This window comes from Diabrotica undecimpunctata, chromosome 8 (assembly GCF_040954645.1).
Source record: "Diabrotica undecimpunctata isolate CICGRU chromosome 8, icDiaUnde3, whole genome shotgun sequence".
NCBI lineage: Eukaryota > Metazoa > Arthropoda > Insecta > Coleoptera > Chrysomelidae > Diabrotica > Diabrotica undecimpunctata.
This window is the reverse complement of record NC_092810.1, coordinates 114,892,767-114,907,648: the sequence shown is the minus strand read 5'-3', so window position 1 is coordinate 114,907,648 and position 14,882 is coordinate 114,892,767. Positions and strand designations below refer to the sequence as shown.

General features: G+C 33.0%; 1 protein-coding gene across 1 annotated transcript in view; it reads right to left on the bottom strand.

Moving 5' to 3' along the window:
• Pde9 (phosphodiesterase 9) overlaps nucleotides 1–5,709 on the bottom strand; it is a 1,302,013-nt gene extending 1,296,304 nt beyond the window's left edge. Inside the window, exon 1 of the mRNA XM_072540799.1 lies at nucleotides 5,376–5,709. The gene's annotated coding sequence lies outside the window, so the exon portion shown is untranslated. The remainder of the gene's footprint in view (nucleotides 1–5,375) is intronic.
• Between the last annotated feature and the right edge of the window lie 9,173 nt (nucleotides 5,710–14,882).

Genomic DNA, 14,882 nt, shown 5'->3' with positions numbered 1-14,882 from the left:
TATATAAAACTTACCAAATCGTAAAACGGGACACTGACATTAATGAACTGACAGAAGTAAACATTGATATATGATATCTCATGGTTTGCTGTCATTGGTATATAATTATTTTTATATGAATTCTGGATTAAAGCCGTTGATTGGTGTGCCCGATATAGACACCTTCACAGTTAATACATGGTATCCCGCAAACAACATGTGATTTTTTGAGTTTTGCAGTTCGTGTTTTTGCCTTTGTGAGCCATTGTCTTTTTTTGTTTTGGCTAAAAGATTTTTTAGTTGTTCTGATAAACCTTTTATATATGGAAGGGTTGTATACGTAGTCTTGATCCTGTTGGGATTATTGCTATTTGTATTGTCGTAAAAATGTTTAAGTCTTGATTTGAAAATAGTTTCGATTGTATGTTCGGGATTTGAATTATTTAGAAGGGCATTTATTGCTTTTTTTATTGCAGTTAGTTTGTATTCTGGATCTGTTAGTTTTATATATTTATCAGCAAGACTTATAATTACAGACTTCTTATGGGAGAATGGATGAGGAGATTTATAGTTGAGATATCGTGAAGACCATGTTTCTTTTGTAAACCACATGATTTTAACTTGCCATGGAAGGTGATATCCAGAAAATTTGTTTTATTATTTTTTTCAATTGCTATAACTTTAAATTTGGATGGGAACTGTTAAAATTATCTAAAATTTCGTTTATTTTATTTGTTGGGATAGCACAGATACAGTCATCGATATAGCGGTAGAAGAATGGTACATTAAAATCTAAATGACTCGTGATAGATTCTTCTAAATCTTCCAGAACCAGTTGATCAATGAAACTAGAAATACTTGCACCCATTGCACATCCATCCATTTGTTGGTATATTTCGTCCTTATATAAAAAGTATGTTGAGTTTAATGTTAGCTCTAGAGATGATTGGAATTCTTGCAATGGGATGTTAGTGTACTCTTTTACGTCATTCCACTTCTTTTTAATGATGTCAGTGGTAAATTTGACTTCGAAAACATCAAAATTTTAAAAACCGAACAAAAGAAAAAGAAGAGGGAGATATACGAATTAAAAGAAATAAAAAGAAATACCAACGCAATCAATGACAAAAAAGATACACAGAACCTAAGTAAAATATATTTCAATCTGATTTAAATAATAATAAATATGACACCATTAAAAACTTTTAAGTCATAACATATCTCCACTTTACCTTTTTCGAAAACATCAACGATACGCCCATATAAACATAATTATATACTAATGACAGTAAACCATGAGATATCAAATATCAATTTTTATTTTTGTCAGTTCATTAATGTCAGTGTCCCGTTTTACGTTTTGGTAAGTTTTTTTTATATATTTTACAATAACTTTTTGTTCCTAATCTTAGAATACATTTTAGAATCTTGACAAAGGCAGGGGTTCCTGCCGAAACGTTGATTACAATGGACAATAAAATTTGGTTCCAACTTTAATGTTACTTATTAAACCTAAACCCAAGAAATACTAATTTTATATTAAATATACTATGGTTCAAGAAACTCCATAAAGGTATATTTATATAAACTAAGGTGAAGACAAACACTAAGGATAAATTATAAAAGGAACGACAACAATATTGTTATTGGCTTCTCCCAGATAGCTGTAGCTCTCCGTGAATGTATTAGATATAGCTCCTTGTAGCTCTGAGATCTCGAGGTCTTCTGACATTACTATCACAAATTGGTTGCATTGCTCCTTTACTTTGAACCTTTTAAGTCAATTTTTCCTATTTAAACTTGGTCGCACCGTACTGATGACGGTATTTCGTCACTATACTGATGCTGTCTTTACCTTCTACCTGTTTTTCCTATTTTTTTATTCTTTACCTTAGCTGGTACTAGTTACTGGCATTAACCTTTTTATCGTGTATATATACAGGGTGAGTTATGAGGAACTTTACATACTTCTACCATATGTAGAGTCCCTCAGGGAGCATATGATGTGGCCACTAAAAAATGTCAACTCCTCTTCTTTATTAATTAACAGGGTGATTTGTGTAATTGACCATTTATTTCATTTTACTGTAGTGTTTATACGGCTCATTTGATTTTTTTAATTTTTGCATGATACAGTACACTACTATCAAGCATTCGACTGGTATTAGCTAAACTAAAAAATTCCAGGACTGGCTTTGGAAAAATTAATTTAGGGATTCGTATTAAATATTACACCCTGTATATATTTTTTTTAAAATGCAATAAGTGATTTTCAAACTACATAAATAGCCAATGAAAACGACATATGCGACAATGTTGTCGCACTTTTATTAAATTTTTAGTGAACGATCAAATCTTACCAAAAATAGGACAACCATAATGAAGTATCAAATCATAAGGTAATTAATTTAAACAAATGTTATAAATTTCAAACATTTTAATTGAAATGATAAACTGAGTCACTGCACAACAAAAAACAGTAACTACTAACAATAACGAAGAACAATTTAAAAAAAAAAAACTAAAAATATGTACATAGTTACGATAAACACATAAATTAGAACTGGAAAAGATACAATAATGGTAACAAAATAAAAATAATTCAAAATAGATTTTCGAAATGGAACCCTGCAGCCTGTACACATTTTTGTTGCCGAATTTGACGTATTGAATTACGGATACTCTGGGGATCGTTTCTAATAGTATTACAACAATGTATAATTCTATCAATTAATTGTTGTCGGTTATTAATATTCACTGCGTAAACTAGTTGTTTCAATCGTCCCCAAATATGGTAATCAACGGGATTGAAATCAGGGGATCTTGAAGGCCACGAAATAGGACCTGCACGTCCTATCCACCTATTGCCATAAACATTATTGGGATGATGTCTCACTGCCAGTAAAAAGTGTGGGGGTGCCCCATCATGCTGAAAATAAATCCCTCGGATAACAACGTTCGCGTTGGCAAGCAAATTCGGCAAAATATTTTGTAGAAAGTTCAAATAGACCGGCCCTGTTAAAGGACCATCAAAAAAGTGAGGACCTACTAATTGGTTATTTATGACACCAATCCACACGTTAACCGAAAACCTTAACTGAGAACGACGTTCTCGAACAGCATGGGGATTTTCTTCTGCCCACACATGTGAATTTCGTGAATTATTTATCCCGTCTCTGGTAAATTGGGCTTCATCTGTAAATAGTGTCCTGTATAGCGTTGGTCGATTATTGTTAATCCATCTACAAAATTCCAACCTATCGATCTCATCTCCAGCATGTAGTCGCTGAACCATTTGAAAGTGATATGGGTATAGATTATTTTTTTGTAAGACTCTACTTACTTTTGATTGAGTAACATTGAGTTCTCGACTTACTTGTCTAGTGCGTATTGTAGGGTTCATAGTAACGGCGTCCATAATGTCATCTTCCTGCGCTTCATCTACATGTCGCTCTGTTGTTCCACTAGGAAAAGTGCCATTTTCTCGCAAATAATTAAAAATGACCCAAATGTTGGATGACTGGGAGTTCGACGATTAGGAAATCTCCTGTGATATTCTCTACTAGCAGCCCTACCATTCCCATTACAGAATCCATAAACAAATGTTATGTCTGCATATTCTGTGGTCGAAAACTGATGTGGCATTTTGAACGAAAGTAACAAAAGCTCTACCAAAACTAACACAATGTACTTAACGTAGATATGACAGAAGAAATATGTATTCTTGTACACATAAATAACAATTGATAATGACAATAATGACAATGGGTATAAAATATCAAGAAACGTCAAACGGTCAACGCCAACCTTCATTTTAAACTTTTTTAGATTTATTTTTATTTAGTACAGTTGATGCAATGTATTATTATTTGACATAAAATTTTAATCATTTACAATCAACAAAAACTAACACATACAAGAGGTTTGACTTTTTAATCAATTTAATTTATTATTTATCGAAAATAATGCCCCAATACGATCTATGAGTAAAAATTTAAAATTGAAAAACAATTGATTCTATCGTAGAGATAATACAAAGTGACAGTAAAGATGTTAATTTTCTACGTATTAGATTATGTTGTAGGAACTCATTTTAATTAAAATGTTTGAAATTTATAACATTTGTTTAAATTAATACCTTATAATTTGATACTTCATTATGGTTGTTCTATTTTTGGTAAGATTTGATCGTTCACTAAAAATTTAATAAAAGTGCGACAACATTGTCGCGTATGTTGTTTTTATTGGCTATTTATGTAGTTTGAAAATCACTTATTGCATTTTAAAAAAAATTTATACAGGGTGTAATATTTAATACGAATCCCTAAATTAATTTTTCCAAAGCCAGTCCTGGAATTTTTTAGTTTAGCTAATACCAGTCGAATGCTTGATAGTAGTGTACTGTATCATGCAAAAATTAAAAAAATCAAATGAGCCGTATAAACACTACAGTAAAATGAAATAAATGGTCAATTACACAAATCACCCTGTTAATTAATAAAGAAGAGGAGTTGACATTTTTTAGTGGCCACATGATATGCTCCCTGAGGGACTCTACATATGGTAGAAGTATGTAAAGTTCCTCATGACTCACCCTGTATATTAAACTAAGGAACACTCGAAGAGTGGTGGGTTTTTCGGTCAAAGTGGAGAAATAAAAGAGAAAGAAGGTGGCTACTTCATCTATTTATTGAAGACGTTTCGCTTTCTGCTCAGAAAGCATCATCAGTTCATCTTACAAAGACATGTAGCAGTCAATGATATTAAAAGTGTGAAAAAGTGTGAAAAAAGCTTACGATACTGGACATTTAGAGATAAAGTTCTATAAACAATTTATTGAAACTAGGTATAGTTTACAAATTAACAGAATTAGCACAGCAAAAGAACATGTGATAATCATAGATGTATATAAAAAAGTTATTATAAAAACTTAAGTAAAAAAACATTAAAAATTTGATATGTAGAGAACTAGAGAACTAGAAAGATCATGATTCCAACAATTTATTTATAATGAGTTAAATTTTAATATTGACTTTAGGTAACATTATTGAATTATTTAAGATTAAAATATAGTATTTAAAAGTACAAAATGAAGTTACCAGTCTTTAGCTTACTGAATGATGCAGGTAAAAAAAATGAACATGAAACATTATATATATATATATATATATATATATATATATATATATATATATATATATATATATATATATATATATATTATTTAAAATTATATATCCTCAATATTAAAAATATATATTTAATTTAGAAACATATAACTAACCTAAAAACGTGACGATAAATCTTCTAGATATTTGCATACAATTACTACTTGATTTTTCAAGCAGTATTTAAAAATAAATAAATCAAGGTATGTAGTTTTAACCTACACTTACCTTAAACTAAGTAAATTACCACCACAAAAACTGTCTTAACATCCAAACTTCCTACAACTTTATCTAATAAATCTATTCACAAATACACAAACAATCCACGAAAAAAACTACTTCTCTATAAACAAGTTTTACTAAAATAAATAAAAAACACAAATTCACAATTTTTATTGCGTAGTCTCGTCAGATAAAATCCGATTTATTCACTGCAGTTATTCATGACCGTGTATGTTTATCATCAACGTCAGTGTCAAAGATTTTTTTAAACAATTGCAGTCGCCGGAGCAATACAAGGAGCAACCAAGTAACTAGATCGTTGGTATACGTCCTCACAATAAAGTCGCGCTCATGAAACTGGATTGGCGCCGCGAAGCTCTGTTGCCAAGTCGTTTGAAAATTTCACACGAGAGATTAGGATATTTAGTAATATTTGTGTTTACATCATTGATAATATATAAAACCATAATAAAAAACATTCCTAGTAACACAAATTGTATAATTCGTTATTTCTAATCTGTAACTATCAATTAATTGATAATGAATGAATAATAATATATTTAGAGTAGTGTGGATCTAGTACCTAGATAATATAAGAACATAACACATATTACTAGGATTATACTATAAAAATATTTGATATCAAATACATTTGAACTATTATTTTAAATACTGAAAATCATAGTTCTTTCGATAGGGAATCGAAGATAACTCTGTCTCGCAAAAGATTTAAATTGTAGCGTTGCTGGATAAGCAAACAGCAATCATCAAGATAGGAAATTATGGAAAAGATGTCAAGAATGATAACCACAAACGAATAGTGGAAATATCTAATTAATTTTAGCTGAATATATTAAATGGCTTATAACATAAAAGTCCAAATAAGTAGAACCAAAATAAAAAGAATTATTCTTCTATCTTATTACGCAATTCTGCCTGTTTCTGTTTTCTTTAGATTGTACCTTCATACTATATTATTTTTCCATCGACTCCGTGGTCGACCCATACTTTTTATACACAACGGATATTGGTTTCTTGGTATCTTGACTATCGCCTGTCATTCTGCTTATAGGATTGTACCGTTCTCTCTTTCCATTCTGTATCCACTCGCCTATCTTTTCTACTTTGCATGCTGTTTTGATTTCGTCACTTCTTTTTCGATTCCCCAGTGTGTTTCCCGTGTTTCTCCTTAGTATTCGCATTTCTGTTGTCTGTAACATCCTTTGCGGTTTGGATGTATCAGATCTCGTTTCTGTCGTTTATGTCATTATTGGTCTTATAGCTATTTTGTACATTCTTGTCTTAGTTTCCATCGTAATATATTTGTCCCTCTGTATTGTATTGTTTACACATCCACCTGTTATATTGGTTTTCTGTATTTGGTTTGTTACCTCTGCTTTTACATCAGCGTAACCGTCTCAATACATAGTCGATTTCCATAATCTGTTTAATGCTGGTTCCGTTAATTTCTATTTTACATCTGTCAGTTCTTTGCTGATGACTATTGGTTTTATTTTTTGGGCTGAAATAAATTGGCCTGGAATAAATCTTACTGAACTCTTGTAACAATACGAAACTGTGATCAGACCTGTATTATTAGTGGTTAAAACCTTGAATATTTGATATCACGTCATTATTTTTTTAGATATTTATAACTTTCAACATATAAACAAAAGGTTTTTATATCTAATAGTAAGTGGATTTTTGTACGTGTTTAAATATTACTGATGATGTTCTCATAAGACAAACGTCTTAATGTTGTAACGAAATATTTTGCCTACCACATGGGGCATTAATACAAGAGGTAGCAAATTGGGCGAAGAAACTACTGGGGGTGGAGAAGGGCAAGCAAAATAATCGAAACATATGCGAACGGCACTCAGGTTTTGGTAGGAGAGCTGGGGTCGTGGATAAGTAAAAGACAAGGGGGTTGGATTGGGGCAACTACAACAAAATGAAATAAAGGGGTACTTATACAAATCTCTTGGGACAAACAAAACAGAAAGAAACAGGAAACACCTCTAGTAATTTATATAGAGCGCCACTTCAAGGTGCCTAATTATAACTATTACAACAACTAGTTGTAACTTGATATAATTGATATAATTATTAAACATAAAAAACATATCTTTTCCAAATGGAAACTCAAAAAACAGGGTTAGTTAAAAAAGAATAAACAAAATGTTAAGAAACAAAATTTAACATTTATTTTTGTGTCACCACAAACAGTTACAAAATAGACAGTAAAAAAATAATACAACAATAGTAGCAAAATACAAAAATACAAAAAAGACTTACATGTTTCATCTGTTTACAAATTCCAGGAGTTGGAGATACTATTATAAACTTACAAAATTTACCGCACAGAGATTAACAATTTTTTAAAAATAAAACAAACTAAAATCAAAAATAATAAAACGAGCTGTCGTTAGTTAACATTAAATAAAAAAAAAACTGAACAAATAAATTGACAGCTAAAGTCAAACCCTAAAATTTTACAATTTATTAATTATTACAAATCTTTTTTGTTATGAAAGCAAATTCTTATTATTAAAAAATGTCTGTCTTTACTTTAAAACTTGAAAGTTACCTGGATTTCAAAAAAATTACACTTGCGCTGTAAACTGGACTTCTTAAAAACTCAACAATGGCTGGGAATCTCTGACACACGAACAAAAAGGAAAATGGGTCACTGGAAAACAAACCTTGGAAACTTAACTGGACTTGGTTAAAACTGTAACTGTACCATTAAACTGCTACTATATTTTACATATTTTTCATAAAAAAAGACGAACAACGAGGAACATTTCAAATTTGACGTAAAATTTGGACATAACGCTGAAGACCACCGCTCTTCACCGCGGCTCCAACGAAATTGACGAAATTATCTTAAAAATTTGATCGCATAAGTTGGAATAAACAAAACACTTTGGGTTTAAGACACATAAACAAGACACAACGGAAATTAAGACGTAAATTCTTAATTTGAAAACGCAATATCGGGCGGTTTGAACAAAGAAATATCGAAGAAATTTGCGCCTGTGACATAAACAAACAATAAAATGATTTATTATCGACGGCGGCGACCTAAAAAGAACGAAAGATTATTTGGGTTTTAAATTGAAGGATACGAACTAAGAAACATTGAAAAAATTCTTCGTTATTATAATGCATATATAAGGGGATTTCAATTAACACATATACGAGGGGATTCCAATAAATTTCAAATGCTACAATGTTAATTAATCCATTTGAATAATTTTTAGTATAAATTCAATAGTTACACCAATTACAAAGAAAGAAGTTTTTATACTATATTTCATTTTTTTTAGCTTCCTACCTTGGCTATGTTATAAGAAGCAGTCTTCTTCTTCTGGTGCCTCCATTACTGGAGGTTTGAAATCACTTCCTCACAATCTTCTCTATTTTTGCCGCTCTTGGTAATTATTGTTAAACGTTCATGCCCGTTCAAGCTCTGATATTGCTAAGCCAAGACATTGTTCTTCTTCCCACTCCTTTTCAGACAAATAAGAAGCAATAGGGCAAAGTTTTTAAACTCAATTATTGAAGGGAAGATGAAGAGAAGAGAGAAATTGGAAGACCTAAATACTCATGGTTTAAAAACATAAGCGATTGACTGGTTTGGAATCATATTTGCTGTTTAGCGCTGCCCAACTTCAATAAAAGATGGTACCATAAGAAAATGATGTTACCATGTTACCATAATTATTGGTGAAACAATGATGTTACTATGTGTAGTGACAAAGGGTTTCAGACAGGTATCGCCTTGACTTTTTACCACAAATTTGCGGCCCGTTATTTATATTTTTTTAATATTTAAAGCTGCTATTGAAACAGTCTTTGACATGACTGGGTAACTTCCTGATGAGGTGCTCGATATTCTGTTCTCTTCTACCTACTTCTACCTAAGAGCCTACCTGGCATGTCCCAGCCATGTTAAATTGAAGATAGATCAGGCGATCGTGGTGGTCAAAGTAAATAGTTTATGTTGATCCATAAAGGCTAATGATTCTCTGTCTTCTTAAAAAATCGGATTTTGAAAGAATGGAATAAGATGAGTCTTCACTATTTCCTGAATATAGCGTCAGACTATCATTTTGCCTTTGTAGTAATTTGTAGTAGTGATCCGCTACTATAAGCAATAGCACCCCATACCAGAACTTGCACGGTGTGGTGAATGCGCTGCTCTTTGTCAAATTGTGGGCCACGTCTTTCACCACGTTGCCTTTTTAGTCTTGACCGACCATCACACATTCCCAGACAGAAGCGGGATTCGTTACTAAAGGCCACCTGATTCCGTTTTAGGTAAAGAATTCTTTTGCTATACCAGAACAAACGGTTACGCCGTTGTTCAGCTGTGAGAGGTAGCACCCAATGGAGGCGATGAAAAAAAAAAATACAAACTGTTGTATTTAGAGACATAACAACCATTCTTCCATGCTCTTCAAACCACTGATTTGCTATGGTTCGAATAGTACCGAATCTGTCTCCTACAGCCAAAGGTCTGAATCGGCGATTTTGTGGCTCTGTGGTTTCTTTGTGACGTCAAGAACCCCTGTACAGTGTCCTTGGTCTTCTCGAGTCCACGCTCTTTAACACTGCAACATACTACGTAAAGATCTGTTGGTCTTCCTAGAAACTTCTCTTATCGATAGACCGGCTTCCAGCAGCCCAAAAATTCTACTCCTCTGAAATCACTTACCATTGTGAGCCGGTGAAATTAAGGCATTTTGAGCAATAAAAAACGACTCTCAATCAGCTACATAAAATTTAAAATTTAACTACCACTGTGAATTCACGAAAACTGAATGCTTATTTATCACTAAGCAATTCACGTAGTCATCACAAAAACTTACCAGAATCAGATAAACCTGAAAATATTATCACTTGTTGTTCATGGCAAGGTAAGTCGAAATATAAAAAATTAATAAATTCTAATAAACATAGATGTTAACCTTTTTTGTCACTTAGTATATATCAGATGGGTATTATTAATAATTAGTTAAACATATATGTTATACACTTATATTAATAAAATGCAAATGGAATATGAATATATTTTACATCAAATTTGACAACTCTTTTGAACTGTATCAAAATTTAATTACGATAATACTATTTTCGAGGTATGATCGACATATTTGTAATAAAAAATATTGGCAATATAAACGATAATTTGGTTATTATTATGACCGGATATTTGTACATTGTTAATAAAAAATTTGGACTAATAATATAAATCAATTCTGTTAATTTGTTGGGAATATTTTATACAGTGAGAGTATACTTTCCCCCCCGCCCTTTGTCAACTAGTTTATTTTAAAGATAAAACAAAATCTAATAAACTCTAACTAAACTCTAAAAATAAACTTTACTAAGAAACAAACTGTTACAAATTATGGATACTATCCAATTACGTCACAGAAGCCAATACGCTGCAATATTTGGACATGCTTATTTACAGTGCAGCAACAACAACAGCTAATGTAACAGGAATTAAGATCAGAACACGACGGGGTACCAATGTCGGAAGAACAGATAACAGAGTTGTATCCTGGGAAAAATGGCTTCTAAACAAGATTGATTTACTGCATAGGGATATTGGTCAAATGACAGAATGTATTCGATAAATAGCAAGTAGAAAAGTCATCACAAGAGCTGAAGAAATCTTATTGCTGAGCAGTGCAAGACACTCGCAATATGATCTAAAAAACAACACAGCCCAACAGTGCCTGGATACATGAAAACAAAAACTCTCCATTTATTCAGGACAGCTAAGGAGGTACAAAGTCAGTAACAGTTAAAAATGCGACAATGCGCTTTTTGAGCATGCCGAGAAGGCGTTCTATCGGAATCTTAATTCCACTGCAGAAAGAAATAAATTCAGGAGTTTTGAGGAAATCAACTTTCCACACCAGCTACGCTTAACACCAATACTGGATGGATAAATTTAATTAACTTTAGAGTTCATATGAAGAGTAAAAAAGCTGCTCCGTTCACATCTTAATAGTAAAAATTTGTTTTAAGGCACTAAACACCTACGCATTTTTCGCGTTTAGCTATTCATTTGGTATTATGTATTAAGTGGACTAAAATGGATATAGAAACTCTTCAGCGAAAAGTACAAACACACCATACAAAGGCACAAAAACACCATGCTCGAAGTGCAGTAGAAAGAACGACATTACCGCGGTATTTAGGAGAACGAGTACTTATAGATATAAGTGAGCAATTGGAAAAACAGATTACTAATTTAAGAACTTATTTTCAGAAGCAGTCTCAGACATCTAATCTACATCGCGCTATTTGCCCAGTAGATGACACAACACCTATCAAACTGAGGGAACCAGAAATGCGCATAAACTATCTAACTATGAACAAAAAAATGAGCATCTGGATGGGTAAACCTCTGTCCTGCTGACATCCCAATAAAGTCAATTAAGACTATGTCGAAAACACAACGTTGAACTATTGGTTGACATCAGGAAAGATGTTTCCTGAAACAGAAGGTTCATTACTTGCCATTCAAAACTATACTAACTACTATATATACTATATATCGTCAAAAACCCTCAGGTTTAAAACGACAAATGCCGACATGGACGTCAAGCCCGAGAAACCATTCAACATCTTACCGGGGGCTGCCAGGCATTTGCTTCAACTGAATATAAGGAACGGCATGACTTAGTAGAGAAGATCCTTCATCAAGAGAGTTTTTAAATTGGGACTACTCCAAACAAACCATCTCCCATTTTACCAATATGTTCCTGAGAGTATGCTTAAGAATGACAACGACAAGCTATACTATGATCGCACTGTGCTCACAGACCAAACAGTGGCACATAATAGACCATATCTCGTACAAGTTAATAAACTAACGACACAAACAACACCAATCGATGTGGCGATACCTAACAACAATAATATGCGTGATAAATAGAGCGAAAAGATCGCATGTAAAGAGATATGGAAATACAAATAAGAAGACAATAAAGAATAAAAAGTACCCAGACGATACATATTATTCTTTCTAATACTTGAGTCACTCCGAAGAACCTCCTAGAAAACATAAAAAAGCTGGGTCTAAATGAACATATATTCAAACTAACTAATGCAATTAATTAAAATATAAGAAGACGGAACACCGACATTATTATCATTGATAAGGTTGTAGCAGAAGATATACCATGCGCAGGGTAGCTGTAAACTTATTTAAATTAAAAATAACTGGAAAAGACAGTTAAGATTTGATTTCACGTACAGTGCGTCTGTATATCCGCTTATACGTATTTCACCCTAAAAAAGATCATCAGTGACGGCTATTCACAGACGATCTGAACGTGAAAATAAATCTTTTTTGTCTTACTACTTGGGAACTATAATTAATGAGTCGTGGGACAATACCCAAGAGATTAAATGTCGCATCGGAAAGGCAAAAAGTGCATTCTTGACTATGTTCAAGAGTTTTGTGTTCAAGAGCTATGACCTCACCCTAGAAACAAAAATAAGGCTCCTTAAATGTTATGTGTAACGACAATAAACGAAAAGAGGCTCAAATTACATCTATTGCAGGAAGAATCAATAAAAGATTTATACAAAAGAAGACTAGACCAAAAACTAGAAGAATTCAGATATGACACGTTAGATGAAATGCATGAACACATAAAAACCTGCCTGATTTCAGCGGCCTTAGAAGCTCTTGGAGAAGACGACCAAAAGAACACCCATCAGAATATCAAATTAAGGGAAGACACATTGAAATGCATAAAAGAAAAGAAAAAACTACACATAAAATACCTAAACACCAAAAAACAGGAAGACTTAGACCTATATAGAGCGAAAAACAGAGAGGTAAAGAAAAGAGTAACAAATGAAAAGAACGAACGATGGGAACAAGCATGCACAGAGATAGAACGACATATCGGAGGAACGAGAAATTCAGAATCATGGCGAATATTAAAAGCACTTCAACGAAATAAGACAGAGAAAACCCAGATCGGCAAAATTAGTGAAAACGAGTGGCAAGAATACTACGTAGAACTACTTACAGAAAACCGTCCCCAATTTCAGGAAGAGAATATAGAACATGCAGGAAATGGGGCATACGACCAGATAGAAATAAGCCTGGCAGAAGTTAAGAGAGCAATCAAGACATTGAAGAACAAAAAAGCCAAAGGACCCGGAGGAATACCAAACGAACTAATTAAAAACGGAACGGAAAAGTTATTCCGCATGCTACATAGAATGTTCGAAAGAGGACTAAATGGAGAAGAAATACCTGCGGAATGGACACAAGCATACATCACATCCATACATAAGAAAGGAAACAGGAAAAAATGTGAAAACTATAGAGGAATTAGTATAATATCGTCGGTAGGTAGACTTTACGGGAAAATTATTAAAGAAAAACTAGAAACTGAAATAATAGGAAAAATTGAAGAAGACCAAGCAGGGTTCACAGTAGGAAAATCATGCCTAGATCATACGTACACATTAGAACAATTGATAGAGAAGAAAATGGCAAAAGGTAGACCGGTCCATCTGGCCTTTGTTGATCTAAAGAAAGCATATGACTCAATACCTAGAGTCAAATTATGGGAAGCAATGAATGATCTCGGAATCCGACAAACACTAATAAAAGCAGTTAAAGCTATACAAAGAAAACAAAGTAGCTATTAAATGTGGAAATAAAGCCTACAATCCATTTAAGACGACAAAAGGACTTATACAAGGCTGTGCTACGTCCCCTACACTGTTTAAAATATTCTTGGAAAAGACACTCAAACCATGGAGGAGAAAGTGCGAAGGAATGGGCATACCAGTAAGAGACGAATACCTATACACCTTAAGTTTTGCCGACGATCAAGTAGTCATCGCACAAGATGAAGAAGATCTCAGCTTTATGCTCAGAAAACTAGAAGAAGAATATAAAAACAACGGAATGGAAATAAACTTAGAGAAAACCGAATACCTAACAACAGAAAACAAGGATATGAGAAACCTAGAGATAGACGAGGGAAGACAAATAAATGGAACAGATAAATTCAAGTATTTAGGAACCATAATATCGAACCAGGGAACAACAGAAGAAGATATAAACAACAGACTGAGACAAACAAGAAACTGTATAAGACAACTAAACTCAGTGTTGTGGGATAAGAACATTACGATAAAGACAAAAAAGAGAATATATAACACCCTGACAAGAAGTATCCTGACATATGGGTCCGAAAACTGGACAATAAACAAGAGAAATAGAGGTAGAATAAGAGCAGTAGAAATGGAGTTCCTGAGGAGAAGCTGTAGACTTACAAAAAGAGACAGAATTGAAAACGCAGAGATTAAGCGGAGAATGGGAGTGCAATCAGACATAATCGACTATATAGAGGAGAAGAGACTATCCTGGTACGGCCACGTCAGAAGAGCGGACAGAGGACGCTGGATAAACAAAATCACAGAATGGAGCCCGATTGGAAGAAGAAAGAGAGGAAG